The 26643-nt window shown below is 39.4% G+C and overlaps 1 long non-coding RNA gene across 1 annotated transcript in view; it reads right to left on the reverse strand.

The window, feature by feature from the left end:
* LOC129643162 (uncharacterized) overlaps positions 1 to 26213 on the reverse strand; it is an 89231-nt gene extending 63018 nt beyond the window's left edge. The window contains exons 1-2 of the long non-coding RNA XR_008710126.1: positions 26024 to 26213; positions 25547 to 25723 (exon numbers count right to left, since the gene is read on the reverse strand). This is a non-coding gene — a long non-coding RNA (uncharacterized LOC129643162). The remainder of the gene's footprint in view (positions 1 to 25546; positions 25724 to 26023) is intronic.
* Between the last annotated feature and the right edge of the window lie 430 nt (positions 26214 to 26643).

Here is a 26643-nt window from a genome sequence, read left to right on the forward strand (position 1 = left end):
GCATGCTTCTGTGTATTTCCTTAGTTGCATTTGTTATTTGAATCAGATATAAAGTAGTTAGAGAGTTGGGCTTAACCAGACTGGTATATTGTCAGATAAGTATACAAAGGGAAAACTGAAGGACAAAGGAATTAAGGGAGAATACAAGGGGGTGATTGCATAAACAAGAAATGGCAACCATGCTGTTGAAAAGTAGCATATGGGTGGCAGCCTGGGCGGGAGAGGAGCTTGAGAGAGAATGGATACCTGAGTTGCTTCGCTGTGCATCTGAAACTATCACAACATTGTTAATCAGCTATGCTGCTGCTAAGTCGCTTCAGTCGTATCCGACTCTGTGCGACCCCATAGACGGCAGCCCACCAGGCTCCCCGTCCCTGGGATTCTCCAGGCAAGAACCCTGGAGTGGGTTGCCATTTCCTTCTCCAATGCGTGAAAGTGAAAAGTGAAAGTGAAGTCACTCAGTTGTGTTCGACTCCTAGCGACCCCATGGACTGCAGCCTACCAGGCCTCTCCGCCCATGGGATTTTCCAGGCAAGAGTACTGGAGTGGGTTGCCATTGCCTTCTTCGGCTATACTCCAACATAAAACAAAAAGTTTAAATAAATTATAAAAGAAAGAAAAGGAGCACATGGGAAGAAAGGACAGTGAGAACTTAGTAGAGCTAATGCCCTGGAATTCTCAAGGAAATAAATAATTCTTGGAGCGGCAGTACTAGAATAAGTCATCTAACATGAAAGGAGATAATTATCAGAGTGGAGAGTTACAACTGAGATTTCAGCAATGGCCAAGTCATTGGAAATGAATGGTAGGTGAGAGAGAGCTTTGACTTTTGGGGCAGGAAGTGTGGGCTCTTATCTTCTTGAGCAAATGGTTTAACTTGGAGTTGATGGACCGAAGAGCACTGAGTCAGAATAAGGGTGTGTGCGTGTGTGCATTTAGGATCCCAGGTTCTCTCAGATGATCAAAACCATATCTGAACTGCAAAATGTTAATAACTACTTGTCTAGACGCTAAGAAGTGGGCAACCACTGAAAGCATCTGAGCAGGAGTAAGATAATGAACATGCTATTCAGAAAAAAAAAAAAATGGGGTTGAGTTTGAAAGGGTAGAGAGAATAGGAGATGTTGTACGGAAGAAGAGATGAGCAAGTCTCCACTAACACTGCACGGAAAGTGGGAGGCGCGGGAGCTGACTGTAGGAACCCCGGTCTGGGACTGACTTCCAGTGACACCCGGGGCAGCATCGTGTTTTCAGATCACACTGTATTCCACGCTTCCCCTCCCTGCCACCTCTTCCTTTTCTTACTAAAGTGAAGTGGTGGCTTATGTCTCATGGTTTTAAATAGGCATCACTTGATGGGCTCTTGAATGAGAAGAACGTAGGACTCTAGTGGCTTTACTACAAGAGTATAAGTCTAGAGTATAAGTCCTCGTAGCGAGGAGAGTCTCTTATTTATGTTTTTATCCTTAAGGGTCTGAAGAGGTCATATCATCAAGAGAGGTCCTCAGAGCCATTTGTGGAATGAATACATGAAGAAAAGAAGGGAAGTCCCTTCATCCTCTAGATGCTTATTCAAACAGCTTTTGAGTTACGATATTAGCCAATGGGGCTTCCCAGGTGGCTCAGTGTTACACAATCCACCTGCCAATGTAGGAGACACGGGTTTGGTCCCTGATCTGGGAAGATCCCCTGGAGAAGGAAATGACAACCCACTCCAGTATTCTTGTCTGGAGGATCCCATGGACAGAGGAGCCTAGTGGGCTACAGTCCATGGAGTCTCAAAGAGTGACACGACTTAGCAGCTGAACAACAACAGCAGCAAATTATCCAATGAGGGTGTGAGGGTTAAAGGAAAAACCAGCAAAATTGCCAGCTGGAGAGAAGGCCTCCAGTGAAACTTACTGGGCAAAGTTTGAGGACATATCTTCCCTAAAGACTTAATTTTTTTTTTAACCTCTGGAGAAAAATGCTTTGAAGAAGAACTCTTCGATGTAGAATAAAACTGGAATCTTTGGAAAGCATGTAGCGCAGCAGGCTAGAGAGAGTGAACAGCCAGTCAGAGGTGAGCTCCTATATCTAAGCTTTATGATCTTTTCAAGAAGGATTCCAATTTCAGGTGGCCTACTTTTACCATAATACCACCGTTCTTGGTTAAATTGTGTTCCCCACACCAAGTTCATATTTTGAAGTTCTAACTCCCAGGACTCAGAATGTGACCTTATTTGGAAATAGGTTGTTGTTAACTTAGTTAAGAAGAGGTCATGCTAGGAAGAGGGTGGACACTTAATCCAATACGACTGGTGTCCTTACGTTGTTATTGTTGGGTTGCCAATTCATGTACAACTCTTTGTGACCCCATGGACTGCAGCATGCCAGGCCTCCCTGTCCCTCACTATCTCCTGGGGTTTGCTCAAACTCATGTCCACTGAGGCAGTGATGCCATCCAAACATCTCATCCTCTGCTGTCTTTCTGCCTTCAGTCTTTTCCAGCATCAGGTTCTTTTCCAATGAGTCGACTGTTTGCTGTTCACATCAGCTGTCCTTATAAAAAGGGGAAATCTGGACACAGACCCACACGCATATGGAAAGCACCATGTGAAGATGAAGGCAAAGAGCGGGTGACTCATCAAGAAGCCAAGGGATGCCAAGGATGGCTAGCAAACCACTGGACACCAGGGGAGAGGCCTGGGACAGTCTCCCTGCCAACTCTCAGAAGGGAACAACCACAGCTAACACCACTGACACCTTGATCTTGGACTTCTGGCTTCCCGAACTCGGAGGGAATAAATTCCTATTGTGTGAGTCATAGAATTTGTTACAGCAGCTCTGGGAAGCTAATAGACCCATAGAGGTCATTCAATCGCAGCCCTGCCTGCTACTTCAATGGTTACTGCTAAACACCACACTTCATAGTGAGTCTGCAAGAACACTGTAAAAGCGCTGTCATGCTAAAGGAGACATAAAATCACTGGGTGGATGGTGCTTCCACCAACATGAAAATGTAATTATCCACGTGCTCTGTGCTGCCTTTGAAGGCAGTATGGGTGCTAGTGTTTCAGACATTCCTTCAGGAAATTGGCCATTATTAGTCACCATGATGTTTCACCATCTCGTCTTTCTGACGGAGTGGCTAAAAACAGCCGTCAGAGCATTGAGTGCATGGAATCTACATGCTTCTTCCATGCTGTAATCACACACACACACTGAATTAGCAGAGGAAGGCATTTTCAGGAGGAGCATTTTAAAGCAGAAGGCTTAAGAAGAATTCTGCTTTCCCCATGAGTGCTAAGGTATTGATTACAGAGAGCTGAACACATCACAGAGGGATAATTGACAAGTGACTCCTCAACATCTGCATCTAAAATGGACAGCAAAACTCTTCATGAGCGGCTGGGAAAGGGTGTGTTCCTTTCAGAGGATAGGCCAGAAACGGCGAGACCTGAATACAGGGTGGCCCGTCTGTTCCAGGGAGTCTGCACAGACGCTGGTCTCAGACGCTCCCAGGGAACGCAGCCCTGCAACGCAAGAAAAATGCTTTGGGGAGACTGTCTGTTCTTTTCACATTTTCTAATAAAAACTTGGCTTTGGATAAAGAGAACAAGCCATGCAGTTGGCTTAGATCCTTAATGGCATTGGTTTGGCAAAGGTTTATCGGACTATATTTAGGTGACCTAACACAATGTGAGAGGATCCTCTTTTTCATGGCAACAGGAGTCACTGGCCGACGTACATATGTCATCATCCTCACCTACAGAGTTTAGAGGAGCTTAGACTCACAACCCTGCCTTTTTGCTGGCCGTAGCCGCCGGCACTGTAAAATCAGGCGCGGGTTACAACAGGATGACCGAGCACCACCTCCTGAACCCTCTGATGTCCTCAGCATGATTTCTCCAGATTTTAGGGGATCAATCCCCTTCTTCCCCTGTATCCACTGCCTTCTCTGCTCTCCCTCACACAGATTCCATGCCATCCCATAAGCAGAGTTGTGCAGCTGTTTCTAAGTAATCTCTTTGCCTCTTGACGTTGGGGCCCTCAAAGTCCAAATGGCTTCCTAAGGTGTTTTGTCAAGGTTTTAGTATGAAATAAGTTTCCTCCCTAAGAGGCACCTTGGAGAAAGCTCATAAAGGAATTGTTTTTCTCCCATTTTTATTCCTGTACTCTGAACACCTATATACTGAGACCAGACCATTTGTTTACATATCCTTGTTATTTATGATTTTATTCTCTCCCTCTGTCGCTCTCTTCTTTCTTTCCTTTATTTTTTGTCTAATACTTTTTTTTTTGTTTTTTACCATAATCAGACTATAAACTTTTTCAGGACAAAAACGTTCTCCTTAGCTCCTGAAATAGTGTTGTGTATATAGTAGTTGCTCAACTAACATTTATTGCTAGATTGATTCTTTTCTCTTTTCCCACTTTCCTCATTCCCTCCTTCTTCCTTTTTCCTTCTCTATTCTGAATAAGAATGAAATATCATAATACTGTCTTTAATATGATTGTGCAATTTTACATAGAAGTCTTCACTTAATTATATCATAAAATTGTACATGATTTATCAATTTAAATATATTTATGTGTTATTCTTCATTTAATCAGTATGTCTCTAACTTAGCTACTAAGGAAATTATGTTTCAATAGGGTGGACGTATTAATGCATTGAGTTTTTAGAGACATACATTTTGCAGGCACTTGAACTTTTATAAGAATACGTTGCATTCATGAATTAATTAATGAAGAGAGAGGCAGAAATTCACAAAACTTCTTATGCAGATCATTGCTATTTTTTCCATCACAGAATTCTTACATTCTTTTTATTGGCTGAGTAATATTCCATTGTATATATGTATTACATCTTCTTTATCCATTCCTCTGTCTATGAGCTAATATTTCGGTTGCTTCCATGTCTTGGGTATTATAAACAGCACTACAGTGAACACTGGAGTGCATGTATCCTTTCAGATCATGCTTTTCTCCAGATATATTGCCAGGAGAGGGAGTGCAGGATCATGTGGTGAGCTAACCATGATCTTTAATGCTAAGTCCATGACCTCCAGAGAGGTCATTGATCTCCAGAGAGGTCAAACCTGTAGGGAAACTTCATGTTTCCCTAATCATGTGCCTGATTAGGGCTGTGGTGACTGGTAACTGAACCAAGAGCTCACTTATTAAGGGACTGTGTTGCCAACTGAATCTGTTCATAAGATGAAGAATGCTTTACATGATGTGAAAGACTCCTATTTTCCCCATGTTAACTAGTGTTTGGGGCCATAGAGTGGCTTAATGCAATCAATGATATTCCTGTAACAGGTGGAACCTATAGTAGAGTATCTGAATAAACTAATATCTAGGAGTGAAGGCTTCTGGAGACTGTTGATCCTCGCAGTGCTGAGGAATGCAGGACTACTTATTTTCAAGAAGACCCCCAGTGTCCCTGTGAAATCCTAGCAGGCTTGTAAGCATCCTGCATTAAAGAATTGGCTAAAAATAGCAACCAGCTTAGTGGCAGGCTGATAAAAGAATAAATGTCAATTTCTTTGTGGTAGCCTATGAGCTCAGGATCTTATAGATCTGTGACTTCTCATGGATAGTCTCACTATTTCTTACTGTGCCAGTTAAAATAGATCCCATTCTTTTTTTCTTTCCCTCTCTCCAAACTTTATTGTTAGACATACTCTCCCAGGATAACAGGGAGCCATGTAATGAAATCTTTTTTCAAAGCCACCATTCTGAAGTATTTGAGTTTTTCATCTTCACTTCATGAACAGTTCACTCTTAGGAGATAGCTAACTTGATCAGCTCCATAAGAAATGAGATTCAATGTTCAAGGGACATTTTGAAAAGTTAAAAAAAAAATCCTACACTGATTGTTAAGTACCTACAAATATGCTTAGCTAATCCTCATGGTATTGGTGTTATCCCCAATTTAGAAATGGCTAAGTGGAGAAAGATTAAAGCTGCCCAGGAAAAGATTAAAGGGTAGCTGTCTAATGTCTCTGAGGAAGAGAGCCACAGAAAATTGAAACCCACAAATATCACAAAAGTACTACTTAAGCCAAGAGCTATCTGGTTTACCTGCTTTCTGCCTCTCTGATCTTCTGTATCCTCAGTGAAGAGGAAGTCAGATATAATTGCCAAGGAACGTGTCGGCATTTTCATCCAAGTCTGCTTTCCATGGGCTGAGGGACTCTCAACAAAAGTAGAAGTCTCCTAGTTTTTTTTCATATTCAATATTCAAACCACCATGACAGCAAGTCTCATTAAATAGGTCATTCAAAAGCATTTTGATGACCCATCTTTAGCACTAACATATTTTGTGAATTTGTGCAGATGACTTTTCTTATACTTTTCTTACCAGAAAAAGAAGAGCAACATTCTTTCTTTTCATTTTAATCAAGATTCAATATTCCAAATGTTGCCTTGATTCATAAGTCAACATTTTGAACTGATTCAAAATTCAAAATTAATTGCATTAAGTTCCCAGTTTTAACATCTTGAGTCTTTGAAACATCCTAGCTTCTTGAGGGAAACTAGTGAAAATTCACACACACACACTGTTTTCTTGTAAATGTCTTTTGCCAGTTAAAAAATAAAATTAGAATATTCCAAGATTTAAGCTGCATCACACTTGGAATGTTGAGTGGTCAGACTCTCTCAGACATACCCACTCTATTCTGCTTTGTTTGTTTCCTTTTCAATCACACAAGCCCTTTTAGGAAGGATGGAATAGGAGTACTTTATGTGGTAACACTAGATGCAGTAGAATCTGTTACAAAGTTCCCTGGCTGAAAAAGCACCTTTCTTTCAGCCCTATTGTGCATCGGCTGTCTCCAGTTACAGCCAAAGTAGGTGTGTGATATATGACTGGACTTGCTGCGAAGGCAGGACAAAAATCACAGGACAGAGACATCTTGTGCTCCAGTAAAATGATCTGCCCCAGCCTTCCATTAAGTCATCTAGCTCGCAGAATGGGAGCTTACATCAGAGATGGTGGGAATTGGTTTGAGTTCTGATTTTTATCTGGCCATTCACGATCTATAAAAGAAGTGAATTTAAAAGTTTTCTTTTACAGAAACTATGAAGACCAATTTAAATATCCCAAACATCCTGAATTTAGAACTAGGAAGATTTTGCTACTTTAATATTTAAAACAATGTGACATACAACATCACGATTTTTATCTGATTTTATAATATTTTTCTTAGAATTGCTTTTAATCCAATGCGAATGACATACAGTCTGCATTTCCTTAAATGGAAATTCTAATAATATTCATATTATTGAGGAAGATTAATGAGGAAGGACATTAATGAAGACAGCTAAAGTTATTCATTTCTTTGAATAATAGTTCAGAATAGTAGTCAGTTTTTTTGCTTGTTGGTAGAATCTGAAATATATATTCATACGGCCAGAAATTATTTACCCTATTTCTGAGGAAATAATGTATGTAAAAGCCATTGGGAATGACCCTAGGAGCATTATGACAGAAGTAATTGATGTTGCTGTGATTATATAAGAAAGGTAAGTCATAGGAAAAGCAGAGAGGACACTTTACTTATGTAATTCAACATGCAATTTTGAGCATCAGATATGTGTCACCTTGGGCTGGGTTTCCCAGAGATGCATGATATGGAAAGAGGACAGGAAGGGAATAAGACATCTTTGAAATAAAAATGAAAAAGATGATAAAAAGACTGCCAGTAAGCAGTGAAGCTAGATCACTGTATCATGTCTTTCAAGTTACCTCAATCTAATGTCATGTCTCTGTGAAGTGGTTAAATAGCCTGTGGGTGTCCAATTGCTTCTAGTACAGTATGTATTTTACTTTTCTCACTTTGACTGCTTTTCCAAATCAGAAATTAGGATTAAAAATTTTTTTTAATTATACAGGCAAAAGGCCCATGCATTTTCTATTATCTCATTTAATTATCAACTGCTTAGGATGGGATATTAACTACATTGAACATACCGTGAAACTAAGGCTCAGAAAAATTAAGGAATGTGTTCACAGCCACAGATCTAACTAGTGGCTGAGCTGGGATTTGAACAAAATTTTGTCTGGATGCAGAACCTGTGCCCATCTCACTTTAAGGACCTGGCCAGCATCTGCTTTCAGTATGACAGGACAGTGGAGAAAGGAAGACTCGAGACAGACTTCTAGGCAGAATGCTCTTGTACTCAAATATCTGAGAGATAGTTTTCAATCTCCCAAGGAAGTTGGAGCTTGAACTAAATAATAATAAGTTTCTGCTTTAGGAGACCAGTTGACTATGTTGGGCCATAAGAGAAAGGACTTGATGTTGCTGAATAAGTTCACGGAAGAATTCATTCTTCAAGATTCCCCCAACATCCCTTGTTCTCAGCGAACAACACAAATGCTCTGCTGACACCTGGAACCATCTTAAGAGCTACAAAGGTTTTCTTCCGGCTTCTGCTTTGATTTTGTTTAGAGGCTTGTGTATGAGACGCTGCTTCTGTGGGTTCATTCTGACTTACTCGGACAGGCTATCCATACCACTCATGCATCAGTTACAAGGCTGGATAAATATCCAAGGTGCTGCAGATAACTGCTACCCTGTTAGATCATGTCTAGACTGTTTTCCTTAATCATCACATTTCTTATGTAGTTTCCATGGCTAAACGAGGAGTTGTTTTTTGTCTTCCATATTCATGATATGTTACTCTCAGGTGGCACCAGTGGTAAAGAACCTGCCTGCCAGTGCGGGAGATTCAAGAGACGTGGGTTCAATCCTTGGGTCAGGAAGATCCCTTGGATAAGGAAATGGCAACCCACTCCAGTATTCTTGCCTGGAAAATCCCATGGACAGAGAAGCCTGGTGGGGTTGCAAAGAGTCGGACATGACTAAGCATGCATGAACACATTCCTGGTATATGGGTGTCTCCATCAGTTCTTGGAAGTCAGCATTTCTCAGCCTCCATACTATTAATATTTGGGGCCAGAAAATTCTTTGCTGTGGGGCTGTCCTGCATTTTGGAGGGTGTTTACTAGTATCCCTGTCCATGCTTCAGTCCATGAGGTCACAAAGACTGGGCGACTGAACAACAACTGTCCTTTACGTACCCGATACCTCTAGCCTAGGACTAAAAAGAATGTCTCCAGATGCTGAAAATACCTCCTGAAAAGTACAATTGCTCCCATTGAGAATCGCTATTCGAAGGAAGATGTACTTGGAGTGTCATATCTTGGGCATCAAACACTCTATTCACATAGCAGATCACTTCAAGAATCAGCCCATAAACAGAACTACCTTTAATTGGGAGGTTAATCTGATCAACTCTGATAGTCATTATTAAAGAATTGCCTCCCTGTACTTCTCTGAGCAATGACTTCCCTGGTGGCTCAGATGGTAAAGTGTCTGCCTACAATGCAGGAGAGCCGGGTTCAATCCCTGGGTTGGGAAGATCTCCTGGAGAAGGAAATGGCAACCCACTCCAGTATTCTTGCCTGGAAAATCCCAATGACGGAGGAGCCTGGTAGGTTACAGCCCATGGGGTTGCAAAGAGTCGGACACAACTGAGCAACTTATGACTATGACTTCTCTGAGCAGGTGACTGGGTGGCTTTAACTGGAAAGTGATGTTGGGTATGAGAGGCACTAAGCCTGATGTGTTCAGTATAACTCTTCCAGTCATTCTCCCTGCTATGATTTCTGGTCAGTTCCTAGAGGGGAAGCCACATCTATGCAAATATTTCCTAGATGGAAACAGACCAAAGACCATTGTGATGACCCTATTTTTCTAATTTAGTTTCAATAATTAGGGATAGGAGTCCACCTCATTCTGCTTAGACTCGGAAATAACCTCTGCATTTAGTTATTCTGCATTCACTCTTGTTTCCATCTCATCCACGCTTCATATTGCAACTTAATGGCCCTTTTACAGTGAAAAAATTGAGTCTTGGCATTCTCTAATTCGAAACCCTTCAGCAGTTTGATGACCCTTTAGACCCTATGAGATCTGATCTCTCCTTATTTATCCAGCCTCATTTAATTAACTTTTTAAGCTTTATTGAGATATAAATTGATAAACGCAAATCTGCACATATTTAATGTATACATTTTGGTGAGTTTGGACATATATCTACATCTGTGACACCATCGCCCAATCAAGATACTAAATACATGTATCACCTCCAAAAATGTGTGTTCTTCTGTGTTTCATTGTAGTAAGAACATTTAACAAGAGTTCTAGCCTCAATATATTTTACTTTTTTATTTATTTTTTTTGGCTGCACTGCACAGCTGGTGTGATCTTAGTTCCCCAACCAGGGATTGGACTTGTTGCACCCTTTAGTGGCAGCATGGAGTGCTAACAACTGGACTGCCGGGGAAGTCCCCCTTACTATGTTTTAACGTGCACAGTGCAATATTAACTATAGGCACTGTGCTGCCCAGCAGGTCTTTAGACCATATTCATCTTGCATATGAGAAGCTTTATACCCATTGAGCAACTATTCCCCATTTCTCTTCCCATCCCCCCAGGTCCCTGGTAACCACCATTCCATTCTCTATGTTAGATATATAAGTAAAATCAGGCAACATTTGTCCTTCTATGACTAGCTTATTTCATCTAGCATAATGAACTCGAGGTTCATCCATGCTGTTGCAAATGGTAGGATTTCCTTCTTTGAAGACTGAATACATTCCATGGACAGAGAAGCTCTGGCGGGCTACAGTCCATGGGGTCACAAAGAATCAGACATGACTGAGCAACTGAGCATGCATGCATTCCATTATATGTACATACTATCTTTTCTTCATCATCTTTATCAACATTGAGATTGTTTCCATATCTTGGCTGTTGTGAATAGTGCTCCAAATGACATAGGTATGTAGATATCTCTTTGGTATCTTGATTTTAACCCTTTTGGATTTACATGCAGAAGTGGGATTGCTGGATCATATGATAGTTCAATTTTTAATTTTTGAGGAACTCCTGTACTCTTTTCCAGAGTGCCTATACCATTCTACCTTCCTACCAACAGTGTACAACAGCGGCAATTTCTCTACATCCTCACCAAAACTTACCTAATTTTGTTATAACAGCCATCATAACAGGCATGAGGTTATATTTCATTGTCTGCATTTTCTTTACGACTATATCGAGCACCTTTTCACACTCCTTATCCAGTCTCATTTTAAACCATTTCACTCTGCTCTCTGGTACACAATTCATATAAACCTCCCATCACAGGATCTTTGCATATGCTACTTCTTCCTCCATCCTCCTTTCATTGAGCTAATTCCACATATTTCATATTCTAACTCAAATGCTGCTCCTCATACATGACTTCCAGATGTCAAACATTCTAAGCTATCACTGTTAGATTTGTTTGTTTGTTTTTTTAACCCTATTATAGAGCTATGTTCCTTTCATTTGGAATATATATTTTGCTCTGCAATTATACATTTTCAGTGAAACAATTATTTGATTACTGTCTCTCTCCAATAGACCCTAAAGCCTGTTCATCAGGACCTATTAATTTTTTCTCTCTGGTCTAAGTCTAGCACATAGGAAATTCTTAATATTTCTAAAAGAAGGAGCAAAAGGGAGGGAGGCAGGAAGGAAGGGCAAGGAAAGAAAGGTAAAAATGAAAAGCAAATAAATAAATAGACATCAAATGTCAGTGTGAGATTGCAATCCAACCCGTCTATCTGTACTCTCCAGGTTCTACACTGTTTCACTAAATAGATGGCTTTTTTCCAATGCACAACGATTTTTCCATACATCATAATGGTTTTTTGAGTTAATTATCACTTTAGGCTTTGAGTCAATATGCAAAATATTGCCAAGACTTACATTTTAAGAAAATGCTTTGCAAGGTGTTAGATAAAACACGTATGGAGCACATGTGAATGCCCTTAGAAGCAGACTCATGGGAGATGAAACTGAACACAGCTAAAGTTGCTTGGAAAATAAACGCTCCATTCAGATCTCTCTTAAAGCTGCCATTCATTTGGTTCTCTTGATTACATAAAATTTTTGTTAAAAGTGGTATAAAGGCCAAAGAACCTTTCAAAATAATGTGAAGAATTGAAAAGGGGAACCTGTGACTTTGTTCTATGGAGCATCCTTTCGGACGAAAGCCTTTTGTTCCCCTGTCCTTCATGTCAATCTGGAGAGCCATAATTCATTACACAGTCCATCTTCATTTACAATCTTTTCGTCACACGTTATAGCTGAACGAGGTGGAAAGAAACCCATTAGACATAACCCAGGCTTTCCTTTACCAGCGGGCATCAGACAGCCCCATAAAGTCATTTCCAATTAATTATAAATCGATTGTGTATACACATTTCAACACTGTTTTTCAAATGACTATAAAGAAGTAATGATTGGTTATAGAGGTCAGGAAGACTGTGGAACAGGAAGAGGGAGAGGGAGCAGCAAAAAAATGAAACAAAGCTGCCTGATCGTTAGCCTTTGTGGTATTTATAAATCTCAATTGGCACTGAATGATGGATGAGTTTCAGAAACCTCAAAACCCAAAGAACGCATAATGTTAACTTAATAGATTCTTGCAGGCCTGGGTTACACCACAGTATTTTAAATAATCGTACATTCATGGTAATAACATAATAGTACCTTTCATCTCCAAATCTCAGATATTTGCACGATTTATAAACCATCAAACTCTGAACCAGCTGCTGAATAACATTCCGCTGTGTGACTATGTAACTTGTTATACAGCAAAGTTACCTGTGGCTTCTCTAAGGTAACATATTAGAATGGCAACTCTGTTGACTGGATTATCAAAGCATACTTTCAAGAAAGAGTGGAATATTGAAGATGATCTGTATATAGAAATTCCACCGGAATGGGAAAATGGTACTGTACAACTTTTTTTTTTTCAACTGAGATTTAGTGAAGCAACCAAATGCAATGATACAGTATTATTTTTCTTTTCCCAAAGTTAAAGGGAAAGAAAATGTACTGATTTTTTAAGTTGCCCAGAGAAAAAGGGACACTGTAGTCCAGTTTTCTAATCTTTGTGTTTCTTGTGTTTCTTTGCTTATAGCTGGATGTTGCAACTTTGGCAAAGATTAGATCAAGCTTGTTGTAAAAAGATCAAGGTTGTTGTAAAAACAACCCAGTCCCAGGATCATGGAATTTCAGACTAGAAAGAGACTACTTGAAGACATATCTATTTTGGCACTCCAAATTTTCTTTTGCTTTCTTTCTTTTTTTTGTTAATTTCTGTATATAAACAGTTATACATATTGGAAGGTATGTATGTTGAAAGCCTTGAGAAAGTTGTATGGTTTTATGAGGACCTGCTGCAATTAAATTCAGTGTGATTTAGAGTTAACCCTCTCCCATAGGGGAAGATTAAGTTATGTTTGCTGTGTGAACTTTTAAAAAATTTAACCTTCAGAACTCAAAAAAATATTTTTCTGGGAATGCATTCAAAGTAAACCATTGCAATGAATGAGTCTTTGAAAAGTCATTCATGCATCCTAAAATCCAGAATGATGAGAATCTACTCTAGTTTTAAGATCCCAAAGAAAGACATTTCTTGGTGTTAAGAAATCATTTCCTCTAACTGCTCCCTTGCTGGGATGACCAACAAGTCTTTATGCTCCTTAGAGTCTGATCTAATTAAATCCTCAAGAAGAAATGAGAAAATCATTAGTGGTAGGTGATTGCTTAAGGCTTTTAATTCTTGAGATCAGATAAAAGCAAAGTACAGATTCTGAGTTTAAACTGATTCTGTCTAACTGTGTTGCTTTAGACTTATCTTCAAAGAATCACTTGGTGAATCCTTAGATATGACTTTATCAGATACTTTAAAGAACTCCTCTAACAGCAGACAGTGAAGAGAAACTAAAGAGCCTTTTGATGAGGGTGAAAGAGGAGAGTGAAAAAGGTGGCTTGAAACTCAACATTCAGAAAACTAAGATCATGGCATACAGTTCCATTTAGGTGAAGTGAAAGTCACTCAGTTGTGTCTGACTCTTTGTGACCCTGGAATACTCTAGGCCAGAATACTGGAGTGGGTAACCTTTCTCTTCTCCAGGGGATCTTCCCAACCCAAGGATCGAACCCAGGTCTTCCACAGTGCAGGCAGATTCTTTACCAGCTGAGCCACAAGGGAAGCCCAACAGTCCTATTACTTCATGGCAAATAGATGGGGGGAAAGTGGAAATAGTGGCAGATTTTATTTTCTTGGGCTCCAAAATCATTGTGGATGGTGACTGCATCTACAAAATTAAAAGATGCTTGCTCCTTGGAAGAAAGCAATGACAAACCTATAAGTCAGTTCAGTTGCTCAGTCGGGTCTAACTCTTTGCAACCCCATGGACTGCAGCACGCCAGGTTTCCCTGTCCACTACCAACCCCCAGAGCTTGCTCAAACGCATGTCCATCGAGTCAGTAATGCCATCCAATCATCTCATCCTCTGTCATCCCTTTTTCCTCCTGCCTTCAATCTTTCCCAGCATCAGGGTCTTTTCCAAGGAGTCAGTCTTTCACATCCGGTGGCCTCAATATTGGAGTTTCAGCTTCAGCATCAGTCCTTCCAATGAATATTCAGGACTGATTTCCTTTAGGATTGACTGGTTTGATCTCCTTGCAGTCCAAGAATCTTCTCCAACCTCACAGTTCAAAAGCATCAATTCTTTGGCCCTCAGCTTTTTTTATAGTCCAACTCTCACATCCATACATGCTGTCTAGGTTGGTCATAGCTTTTCTTCCAAGGAGCAAGCGTCTTTTAATTTCATGGCTGCAGTCACCATCTGCAGTGGACAAACCTAGACAGCATATTAAAAAGCAGAGACATCACTTTGGCAACAAAGATCTGCATGGTCAAAGCTATGGTTTTTCCAGAAGTCATGTGCAGATGTGAGAGCTGGACCATAAAGAAGGCTGAGTGCTGAAGAACTGATGCTTTGAAACTGTGGTGCTGAAGAAGACTCTTGAGAGTCCCCTGGACAGCAAGGAGATAAAGATCCTGATACTAGGAAAGATTGAGGGCAGGAGAAGGGGGTGACAGAGGATGAGATGGTTGGATGGCATCACTGATTCAATGGACATGGAGTTTGAGCAAGCTCCAGGAGATGGTGAAGGACAGAGGAGCCTGCTATGCTGCAGTCCATGGGGTCACAAAGAGTCGGACATGACTTAGTGACTAAACAACAACAAAAAATCCAGATGTTGTCCCATTAGGTCAATCTAAATCAAGGTATTGGTCTTGTTTAGTTGCTAAGTCGTGTCCAACTCTTCGTAAACCCATGGACCATAACCCACCAGGCTCCTCTGTCTATTGGATTTCCCAGGCAAGACTAGTGGAGCAGATTGCCATTTCCTTTTCCAGCGGATTTTCCCAACCCAGGGATCAAATCTGCATTTTTCACATCGGCAGGTGGATTCTTTATCACTGAGCCACCAGGGAAACCCAAATCAAGATATACAAACATTCAAAAGAGTTTTTGACAGAATGAACTTTAGTTGCGATGCTTTATTGGATGCCATCTAACACCTTTCAGAAACTGACTTTATTTCATTTATGTTTAATTTGTTGCACAAACAGAAGCGATATCGTGACTGTTTTAGATAATGCTTGCTTATGTAATAAGGTATAACTGTGCAGTGGGTCCCAGGAACATTATTATATTTGTTTGCTTCTGTTTTCTCAAATAGACAAAAGAAGCAAAACATACTCGTACATTTTTAACATTTATTGTAGTTTTCGGATTGCCATTCAAATTGAATCAATTTCAACACAGCAAGACATTTCTAAATTCAATCCTACAGCACTTTAGTAAATGAAAACTATATTTTTCCATGAGTCATTCTTTGAATTACAAAATGTTCATCATCCAGGAGGGTTTATTGTATCCATAAAACTAATGCAACACAATAGTAGGTGTTAATGCCAGCAGTATCCGGCTGTTTATTTGGTAACATTCAATCCTGCAAGGTTAGTGCTTGATGCTTTTATGTGTCGGCTAACATTTCAAAGTGTTCGTGCTATCAAGCGCTTAGTCAGTGGTCAAGTTTTTTTTCTTGCTATTCTCCAGGGCAAAAAAAGCCCGAAGTTTATTTTTCTTTAAAATCAACATGGTGAAATGGAGGGCTTTAAAAAAAAAGCAGCTGCTAGGATCTCAGTGGTAATCATGGTTTTTTCCATCTAGGTTCAGCTTCTCATTTTGGATACACTCCATCCTCTCCTACTTTGACTAAGTAGAAATGCTTAAAGATGGAAAGTGGCCACCTTTAGATGATTATAAAGTATATAAAATAAATAGCATTCCAGACTATTAAGACATATGGATAGGAGTTATATTTTAACACTCTGCATAACCTAAAGGGTTTGTCCCACTTAAACCAAACTTTTCTTTACTTCAATTGAGAAAAGATAAAGTATACAAAATGTTTTTATGACCATATTACTACCAATTTTTCTAAACTGATATACTTGATCTCCAAGTAGAAACAAAAGCAGTTTAAAAAAAAAGACTTTTTGAGAATTAAACATAATTTATATCATTAATTATGTCAAATTTTAGTTCTTTATTAATTTATTTTGCCTCACAAAGACATTAATAGGACTAGAAATCAAGACAAAAGTTCTACTATAGACATTTTAATTATTGGATCAAAACCAACAATAATACTAATATCCAGACCAACAAGCAGAAAATTTCAATAGAGATGTTTCTTGAATTTTGACAAAATAAATGTAAAACATTTTGGGGGAAACATGAGAATTGATTAGCTAATTTATTCATTATTTATTACATGTTTTAGGCCATTTAAAGCAGAAGGGGGACATTCACTAGGACTGCAAAGTAGAGACGGTGGCAGAGGAAGAACGGATACAGGAGGATGGAACAAAATAGGCGATGAAGCTGGATGGACACCCGGGAGGCAGGAAAGTCAGGGGATGGCGAGCGCTGTGGGCAAGAACAAAACGGACAGAACTGGGAACTACAGTAAGTTCCCTTCATACGAACTAGGTATTGTGTTAGTTGGGTACCTAGCTAAGTTTGTTGAACTTACAAGTTGGATTTATGAACACACTCAGAGTAGACCTAGTTCGTATAAATTACAGGTATATAGTACTGTAATAGGTTTATAATACTTTTGACACAAATAATAATACATAAAAACACAAAAAATAAGCATGTTTAATCTTATAGTACAGTACCTGGAAAAGTACAGTACAATGGCTGGCACACGGGGGCTGGCCACATCGTCACATCTTTGAAAGTTCCCAACTTGAAGGTTTGTATGTAGGGGACTTACTGCATATACTTTATCTTCTGAATCTGGACACTTCTGAGAATGAAATAATATGCTGGGACAACAGGGATAAACTGGACTTCCCTGGGCAAAGTAGACTTAAAGAAACCATACACAGAGATAATAGAACAGATCATTTCAGCCATGAGTGAACTTAAAGGGTGAGATAAAATAATGGGAAAAAATATTTTGAGAGAAAAAAAGAACAAAATGAAAGAGGATTAGCCCAGATTTTAAAATGTGTTCTAGAGCAACAATAAATTAAACAGTGTGGTATTAGTGGATTTTAGTCACCCCAACTTCCACTAAAGACTGTTAAATCTCTTCCCAGCTCAACTAAGTGCTGAGACATATGGACTCTACTGAATTAGGCTGTATCACACAGCCACACTCTAAGCATTTCATAGCAAGTAAAATCTGGTGTCACTCAATATTTTACTCTTTCATTAATTGAGTAAAATGTTTTTCTTATATGGAATTTTAGGTCACACGGCTCTTAATGAAAGAGTAGGTATATGCTGGCATTGGCATACACTGGTGGAGATCTCTCTATATAATTTTATATACTTATATATAGTCATATAGTGTATATCTTTACATATGAAGTTTAGAAACTTCCAAAACTATGTATGTACACATATACTGGATTTGAGATGGCTACTTCTTATAGTTTCTCAGCACAAAAATTAACATTATAACACCAAAAGGCAATGCTGGGAAACCGACTATGAAGGAAATTTGATCTGAACCTCCACTATCCCATGGTCTGGTTTCAACCAACAATGATGAGTGAGTGTCTGAAGGAATGGATGAACCACAAATCCTCCACATAAATTCCACATATTCCATAATTCTATGTAAATTTTTCCTCTCAAGTGGGGATTTGGGGTGTAATAATAATAAAAAATTATTTATTAGAAGAAAGATCTTCACCTTTTCATATCGATACAGATATAATATTATCATATTCATATGAATCAGAGTTCTGCATATAATCCCAGATATGTGTAGAATCATATGAAGAATGGGCATATTTCATTCATTGATTCATTGATGGTTATTTATAGCATGTTATAGTAGGCATATTCTTAAGCAATGGTTTATGAATGACAACTTTATAAATAACTGCAATATTTATTTCAGACCAAAAAATAGCCTTGCCAAAAGTGATTTAAAATTTTCTGGTTCAGACTCAAATATCTTCACAAATATTTATAAGTAACTTTCCAATGTCTTTAAAGGGGTTGGTTCAAATAAGCATCAATAAATAAACAACAAAAGTTGTTTCAATTTTGGATGGAGTTCCAATTCAATAATATTGAATAATTCTGGAGATGTATAAAACAAATCATTGCTTGTGAGAGCAAACAGCAATATTGCATCTATATAGATGATGTAGCTTTTATATTCTGCGTGTGGACACTGGCCATAAACTAAGCTGACATCTTCCTATCTCCCCTTCAGCAGTCCTGCCTCCAAAGCATTTGTTTGAGGATAACGGCCATGGTCCACACTCAGCCATCACAGTGCAGACAATACAGCTTCACTCCAGTTTCCACACATGCTCTTGACCTTGAGATGTCTGAGCATTTTAAATCAAGTCTCCCAGCTTTCTCCTGGAATAACTTTGATATTTACTTTGCTGTTCTTACCTGAGAGTAAAACAGAGTGAGTGTGGTAAGGCCAGTGAATCTTGTCCCAAATTAGCTTTGTCCTGAAATCACTTGGACTATTACCTTGGGCTCAGGACGAATATGCAGCTGAGGCAGAGGGTCGTTCTCCCTCTGCTGGGCCCAAATGAGCTTGTGTTTTATTCTTCTGACAGCAGAGAACATTGATTTTTGTTTAACGAACCCTGACTATGCTATTCGTCTTGCCCTTGTGGTCTTGGACTTGGTGATTCATATGAGGTCAGGTTTCCCTGATGGCTAAGTGGATGAAGAATCCACCCGCGATACAAGAACTGCAGGAAATGTGGATTCAGTCCCTGGGCTGGGAAGATCCTCTGGAGAAGGAAATGGAAACCGGCTCTAGTATTCTTGCCTGGAAAATCCCATGGACAGAGGAGCCTGGTGGGCTACCGTCCGTGGGGTCACAAAGAGTCATACTGAGCACATAAGCACATACATACATATGAGGTCATGACTTAGTATGTGCAAACACTTACAAAAAGACAGAGAGGACAATTAAAACCAAATGCAAACTCAAGTGTTTAACCATTCTCACAGGTGCGTCATCATGCTTCAGAGATAGAAGAGTGTTATGTCTTAGGAATGGAATATTGTTTTGCTGTGTATTCCAGCATTTTCACACGAGAGTCATTTTTCTGAGCCAAAACATTCTACAGATCTCTGTAATGAAAAATTTTTAGTATCTCTTGATGGAGAAAATAAAACACTAACATTGACAGTATATTTATGTAGCTGCTACACACAATAAAAGTATTATGTATATGCATTTGTATTATGTATGTTTTGTGTATGCATAGGTATATATACATATATATCATTTATCAACAAGCTCAATTTAGATTGTTTTATGAACTCCTTGAAATTACCCTTTATCCCCAGGGGCTTGAAGCTTACGGATTGGGGACAGCTGATTTACGGGCATGACACAGTCACTGTTGGATCACCCAGCAAGCTGGCGTTATTGCTTTGCCCCTACATGATGCTGGGTGTCTCAGGTGGTTATGTCTCTGTTTAGAGGCCTGAGCTTTGCCATAACTCCCTGGGAAACTGCATGGTTTTGTGCTTTTCCTCTTCTTGGTCCAATGAAACATCAAGTTCACTCCACAATATCAAAATTGGATTTGAGATTATCTCACACATGTCAGCATGAGATGTTGACAAATTGCTTCTGTCGTTGGGCTGTGTGTACTGTTATCTGTTTAATCAGAAATTTCAGAGAAATACCGAGTCAGAGGAACGATCTCTTAAAAAAATATTTTTTAAGGTTTTTTTTTTTTTTTTTAAATGTGGACCATTTTAAAAGTCTTTAATAAATTTGTTACAATATTGCTTCTGTTTTATGTTTTTTGGCGGCAGGGCACGTGGGCTCTTGGGCTTCCCAGGTGGCCCTAGTGGTAAAGAACCTGCCTGCCAATGCGTGAGATGTAAGAGATACAGGTTTGATCCCTGGGTGGGGAAGATCCCCTGGAGGCAGGCATGGAAATCCACTCCAGTATTCTTGCCTGGAAGATCCCATGGACAGAGGAGCCTGGCAGGCTACAGTCCATGCAGCTGTAAAGAGTCAGACACGACTGAAGTGACTTAGCACACACGCATGCCTGTGGGGTCTTAGCTTCCCGTCCAGGAAATCAAACCTGTGCCCCCTGCCTTGGAAGGCAAAGTCTTAACCACTGGACCACCAGGGAAGTCCCTGGAACAGTCTTTTTCATTCCTACCTGCCTCTGGGTATTACATACAGTCACCCAAGGGAAGGCTTTTTACTTGCTCAGAGATAGACAGCTTCTCCACACAGTTCTGAGGCTGAAGAAACCACTGTTAGCAAGAAGCCTCTTCCTTCGGGCCCCTCTGGATTCCATTTAGCACATCTGCAGGGAGGTGGGACACACTCACTTCATCAGTGCCTACAAGCTTCGACAGCCCTCCCCATCTCTGTCTCTACTTCTGAAACACAAAAATACAGTCTCCCAATGTCGTAGCATTCCTTCTTGTGTCCGACTCTTTGCGACTCCATGGACTGCAGCCTACCAGGCTCCTTCGTCCATGGGATTTTCCAGGCAAGAGTACTGGAGTGGGGTGCCATTGCCTTCTCCGTGTATATAAACAGAGACCCTGCTATTCTTTTATGGAAAGGGAAGTAGATATTTATGCAGGTCTTTTCCCCTGAGAAGTCATGTTCATAGTTAATTGATACAGTTGTTATTGTTTAGTTGCTCAGTCAAGTCTGACTCTTTTGTGGCCCCATGGAACATAGGCTTCTCTGTATTCTCTTTGGTTCTTAGTAATAATGGTGATGATGGCTGATATTTATCCCATGCCTACTCTGCGCCAGGCAGTCATCACACAGAAAGCTTCCATGGATGTAAAGCTCAAAACACCCCATGGAATCAGTGCTATTGTTATTCGCAAGTCACAGATGAGGAACCTGAGGCTTAGTGAGGTTAAGTAGCCTCTCTGAAAGTGCGCAACTCGTTAACGGTAAAGCCAGTTTCAGAGCAGGAGCTTTTAATTACTTTGCCACAGAATTAATATCCCATTTGGGAATGACGCATAAAGCCCAGAACAGCTAAACCATTTGCTCTCAATAGAGGTGAACTGAAGTAATTTAGAGAATACAAAACCAGCACCTTAGGAGGTGCTTTACTACAGCATCTTTAGTAAGATACAGAAAGCAATTAGGATTGAACATGCATGGTGCATATGTATAATTGATTTATAGGCATAAATCATTATATAATATTAATGTATATGCTGTTTATATATTAATTATATATTTATAATTCCAACTATGAAGTTAGAATTTCTTTTTAATCTCAGCCTTACCAAAGATGGTCTTTTTATATTGTCTTTAATAACTGTTTGAGACCTTGTAGAAGGCAATGGCACCCCACTCCAGTACTCTTGCCTGGAAAATCCCATGGATGGAGGAGCCTGGTAGGCTGCAGTCCATGGGGTCGCTAAGAGTCGGACACAACTGAGCAACTTCACTTTCACTTTTCACTTTTATGCATTGGAAAAGGAAATGGCAACCCACTCCAGTATTCTTGCCTGGAGAATCCCAGGGAATCGGGGAGCCTGGTGGGCTGCCATCTACGGGGTCGCACAGAGTCGGACATGACTGAAGCGACTTAGCAGCAGCAGCAGCAGCCTCTAATATTACCATTGTTATCTTAATATAGTAGAAAATATGTAAATAAAGGATTTAAAAATAATTTATCTTTTTGTATTTCTCAAAGAGACACTCAGAAAATTGAGCTTTGAAAAAGTAATATTATTGCAAAGTGGCATCTTATTCAAAACTGCTATCTCAAGTAATATTTTTAACCCAGATTTTGAGGAACAGATAGAAAAATATCTAATATGCTCATTGAAAATATTATTTCCAGGAAAAAGATTACTTCCTGATAGAATTTACAAAGAATAGGGCAAACTACTCATAATAATTCTGATTGACAGACAATCCACATGACAGCCCTTTTCACAATAGATCTTTCTTATCATACTTACACTTTTATTAAGAGGTGACTGTTTCACATTCTGTAAAACTGAAGACTTAAAAGTTAAAATAACAAGAAAGCAGGATGCTCTTTTAATCACAAAATTCAGGTTTCCAATGGTTTGGTTACATGTATTTTCTGAACAATTAAACTTTAACCTTGAGATTTTGTTTCAATGCCTGCCTCATAAGAACTGTCCAGTAAAGACATATTTCTTTCCATGCTAAGGAGCTTTTAACTCATTATTTGAAACCTAATAAATATTTCAACATTTGCCTTAATAAGAATAATTTAGCAAACAGAAATTTATCTTTGCATGTTAACCAAAAATCCTATAACCATTGCTAGAAAACTCTCTATATATGAGGATGTGAGTAATAAGAATATATAATTACCCCCAAAAGCCCCTTAATATTTTAAAAACATTTCTGCCATAAATGATTTCACTGAAATTTTTCTCTTCAAATTTTTGGGTAAAGTAAGGGGAAAAATCTGGTTTTGGAACCATTCTGCATAATACATGTATTCTGAAAAGATGGCTAGGCATTACATTTTATAAATGGCTTCATCATTTTAGACTGAACAAGGTAATTCCAGGGCTAATTATTTAGGAAATAAATGCAAACCTAATTTTTCTATCTTGTTTCATTTGGTTGCAATTGCAGATGTTGGATTTGTACCAAATGAGGTCAGCCTTGACCCAGAAAAAAACAGATGTCTATAAATGGTGTTAGACAACTTGGTCATCGCATTGCTTTCATTGGACTATCCTTGGGCTCTGGATTAAACTTAGTCCTTTCTTTTAGTTACTGAATCAGATGCTTAGTCTGAACGATTGCAATGTTTCTTCTCTCTGTCTCTCTCAGCATACATGCACACATACACACACACATACACACACATACAGAATATTGTACCAAACTGACCCAAAGCCTGGCATTCTGTGTGTCTCCATTAAACAACACACATTAAAAATGAAACAGATCCCTAGGCAAGAGTCTCTCAGGATATTACTCTCTGATCATATCAGCACAACAATGTGTGGAACATCGTAGACAATTGGGTTTCAGATTTATGATCAACGCACCTTAATTAAATCATAGGATGCCTTGGCCTCTATACTGAAGCTCACAGCATTCAAACAACCTGCTTTGCTTTTCCTGAAGACTTGGAACTGACACCTTTTCCATGTCACTGCTCATTTTATCCCTACTTCATCTTTGATTTTTGTCCCAGGGATAATGACTATGCAATAAGGCCAACATGCCAATTGATGAAGCCACAAGTTAGTTTAATGATTTTTTTTGTAGCCTTTATATTTATTTTACCACAAGTCTCTGACTAAGCCTAAGCAATACTGTCTTTGAAATACCCAGGAATTATTCTTGATTCTTCTATTTCTTTCATCCAGCCCATTATTCAATGAGTCACTGAGTATGACAGATTTAACTTCTAAATTAAAACAACAACTCCCTGTCTCTCCTTCCTTAAGCACATGGCATTTGTTCAGACTTCTCTTATGTTTGACACAGTTCAGTTCAGTTCAGTTCATTCACTCAGTCATGTCTGACTCTTTGCAACCCCATGGACTACAGCATACCAGGCCTCCCTGTCCATCACCAGCTCCCAGAGTTTGCTCAAACTCATGTCCATTGAGTCAGTGATGCCATCCAACCATCTCATCCTCTGTCGTCCCATTCTCCTCACGCCTTCAATCTTTCCCAGCATCAGAATCTTTTCTAATGAGTCAGTTCTTCGCATCAGGTGGGCAAAGTATTGGAGTTTCAGCTTCAGCATCAGTCCTTCCAGTGAATATTCAGGACTGATTTCCTTTAGGATGGACTGGTTGGATCCCCTTGCAGTCCAAGGGACTCTCAAGAGTCTTCTCCAAGACTCTTTGACACAGACTACTGAAATATTTTCCTTTCCAATCTCCCTTCTTATATTCCCTCTCTGTCATTGCCAGAATGATCTATGTACAATATAAATTTTAAAACTTTCGATGGCATAGGATATTTATGAGTTTCCTGGATATCACACAACTAGATGTATTATCAGAATCTTTGTTCTGTCTTCTTGCAGAAATAGTGTGTTAATAAGAAAATATTCATTAAAGATACAGAGTCTATTTATATGTCAAAAAGTCATAGTATTATAGTCATTGTGCTTAGGTAGAATGTTAACCTCAGCTATGGAACTGTCAAACCCTTTAAACTTTTGAATTCTCTTTATTTCTTGGCTTGAAACCATATCCATCAGTGTTCCATGAATTTTTTTTTTTTATTCATGGCTACATGGAAGAGGTTGTGAGGCATATCCTTTTCAACCATTAATGTTTATGGTCGCTACTAATGACTACACCTTTTCCAGTGGTTCAGTAATACATACTAATCAGTGGCATGTGGTAACTTTTTCCCCCAAGTGTTCATGTAATGGAGGACAGGTATCATCAGAGTAGCTGGAAACTGTTGAATGAAATTCATCAACACACTGATACTACTTTCCTGTGAAGTCATCCTTCAAATAAGAACCTCCTGGCTGCAGCATCTGCAGAAGACATGACTCTGTAAGTGCACACACATTGCAGGCACGTGTGCCTAGCAAAGGGGTATAAAAACACCCAGAGGGGGTCACACAACACCCTTTATCCATCATTTTATTACACCACAAGGTAGTTCTGTGTTTACGGAAAGAGCAGTAAATTGAAGTCAGAACTAAGGAATTTCCATATCTCAAAAATCAGTTATTAACTGTTCAAAGAAAATTATTCTATAATGTGTAACCTCAGTGCAACTGACATAAATATTATCCTCCAAGTTAAACTTTACTTGTATTTCTGAAAGAAGCTAGCTCAGGAAAATTCCACTGTTGCAGGTTTTACCTTATCAGCATATTAAGGGTCTAGTTAATCTCAGTATGAATAATCCCTCAAATATTTCTATTACTCTGGTATTCTTCCCTTTTTAGAGTTCTCATTCTTGCAATTGTTTGAGAAGGTACAAAGCCCATTGTCAGAACGTTCCCCTTGCTTTCCAAATTAACTTGCGATGTTAATGTCCATGATTAAATGAAAGCAGAACACCACTGGCATTTCCTTTACCCTGAGCTTTGTCTCCAGCCTCTCGGAGGTCAGCCCCCATCACAGCCTGTTCTTCCTGTGAAAACCACTTCAAGACGCACTCCTTGCTCCGTGGGAAGGTGTTCATACAGTCATCAGTAACTACTCTTATTCCCTTTAATCCAGCAGCCTGTTTATTCTTGACACCTGCTGAATATACTAATAGGTGTAAAGGTGACTAAATCACTTCTCAGAGTTTGTTTTGAACTCAGAACCCATTGACGCATAAAATTACCCATTTTCTTTAAGTGTATTTCCTTATGCATGAGTTCAGGGGAATCTTTCTTTTCCACCTGCTTCCCATAACAAATTTCACAAGAAAATCACTATGGAACCCATTAGAGTCTTTGTTTTACCCATTTTCATTAAATGAGATCACTCTGACTAATTCAAAACTTTGAGGGGGGAGAGCTAATGATCACTTGATCCTTCTTCAGAGATGAATAATTATGGCCATACCTTTTTTTGGGATTTCAAATCACTCCAATACAGTCTTTTCATCAACTCTTACTATTTACAATCCAGGTGAAGGTTTGCGCTACAAATTAGTGATCAAACTTTTTCATTAAGAATACTTTTGAAAGGAAAACAAAAACTATAGTCTGCCTACATTTGACTTCTCTGAAAAAATTACTAATGCTACAGTGTGCTGAAGTCACAATATTCAGATTTCTTATTGTTACGGCCAAGTTCTCAGAGAAGACCCCTAGCCCTTCCCTCTCAGCTGCCTTGTCTGGGCCAGTCACAAAGTGCTGTCTGGGGCCAAGAACACTGAGACCCGGACACTGAGCAAGAAGGCTGCCAGGCACTGGGATGACATTGTCAGGGTTCCTGACTGGTGTGAGGCCATCACCATGATGCCACCCCTGGCAGCCTGGGACACAGATGCCCATTACTGCCCTGTCCTCCACAGATCTCACCTCTCTGGTTATCTGCCCCCTACTTCATGTCTGAGGCTGCAGCATAGGCTGAGCTGGGATACGGGGCCAGGGCAAGTGTGAACCTGGCTTTTATTCTTTTTTTTTTAATTAATTATTTTTGGCTTCACTGGGTCTTCATTGCTGCACAGGACCTACTCT

This window comes from Bubalus kerabau, chromosome 2 (genome assembly GCF_029407905.1).
Source record: "Bubalus kerabau isolate K-KA32 ecotype Philippines breed swamp buffalo chromosome 2, PCC_UOA_SB_1v2, whole genome shotgun sequence".
Classification (NCBI taxonomy): Eukaryota; Metazoa; Chordata; class Mammalia; order Artiodactyla; family Bovidae; genus Bubalus; species Bubalus kerabau.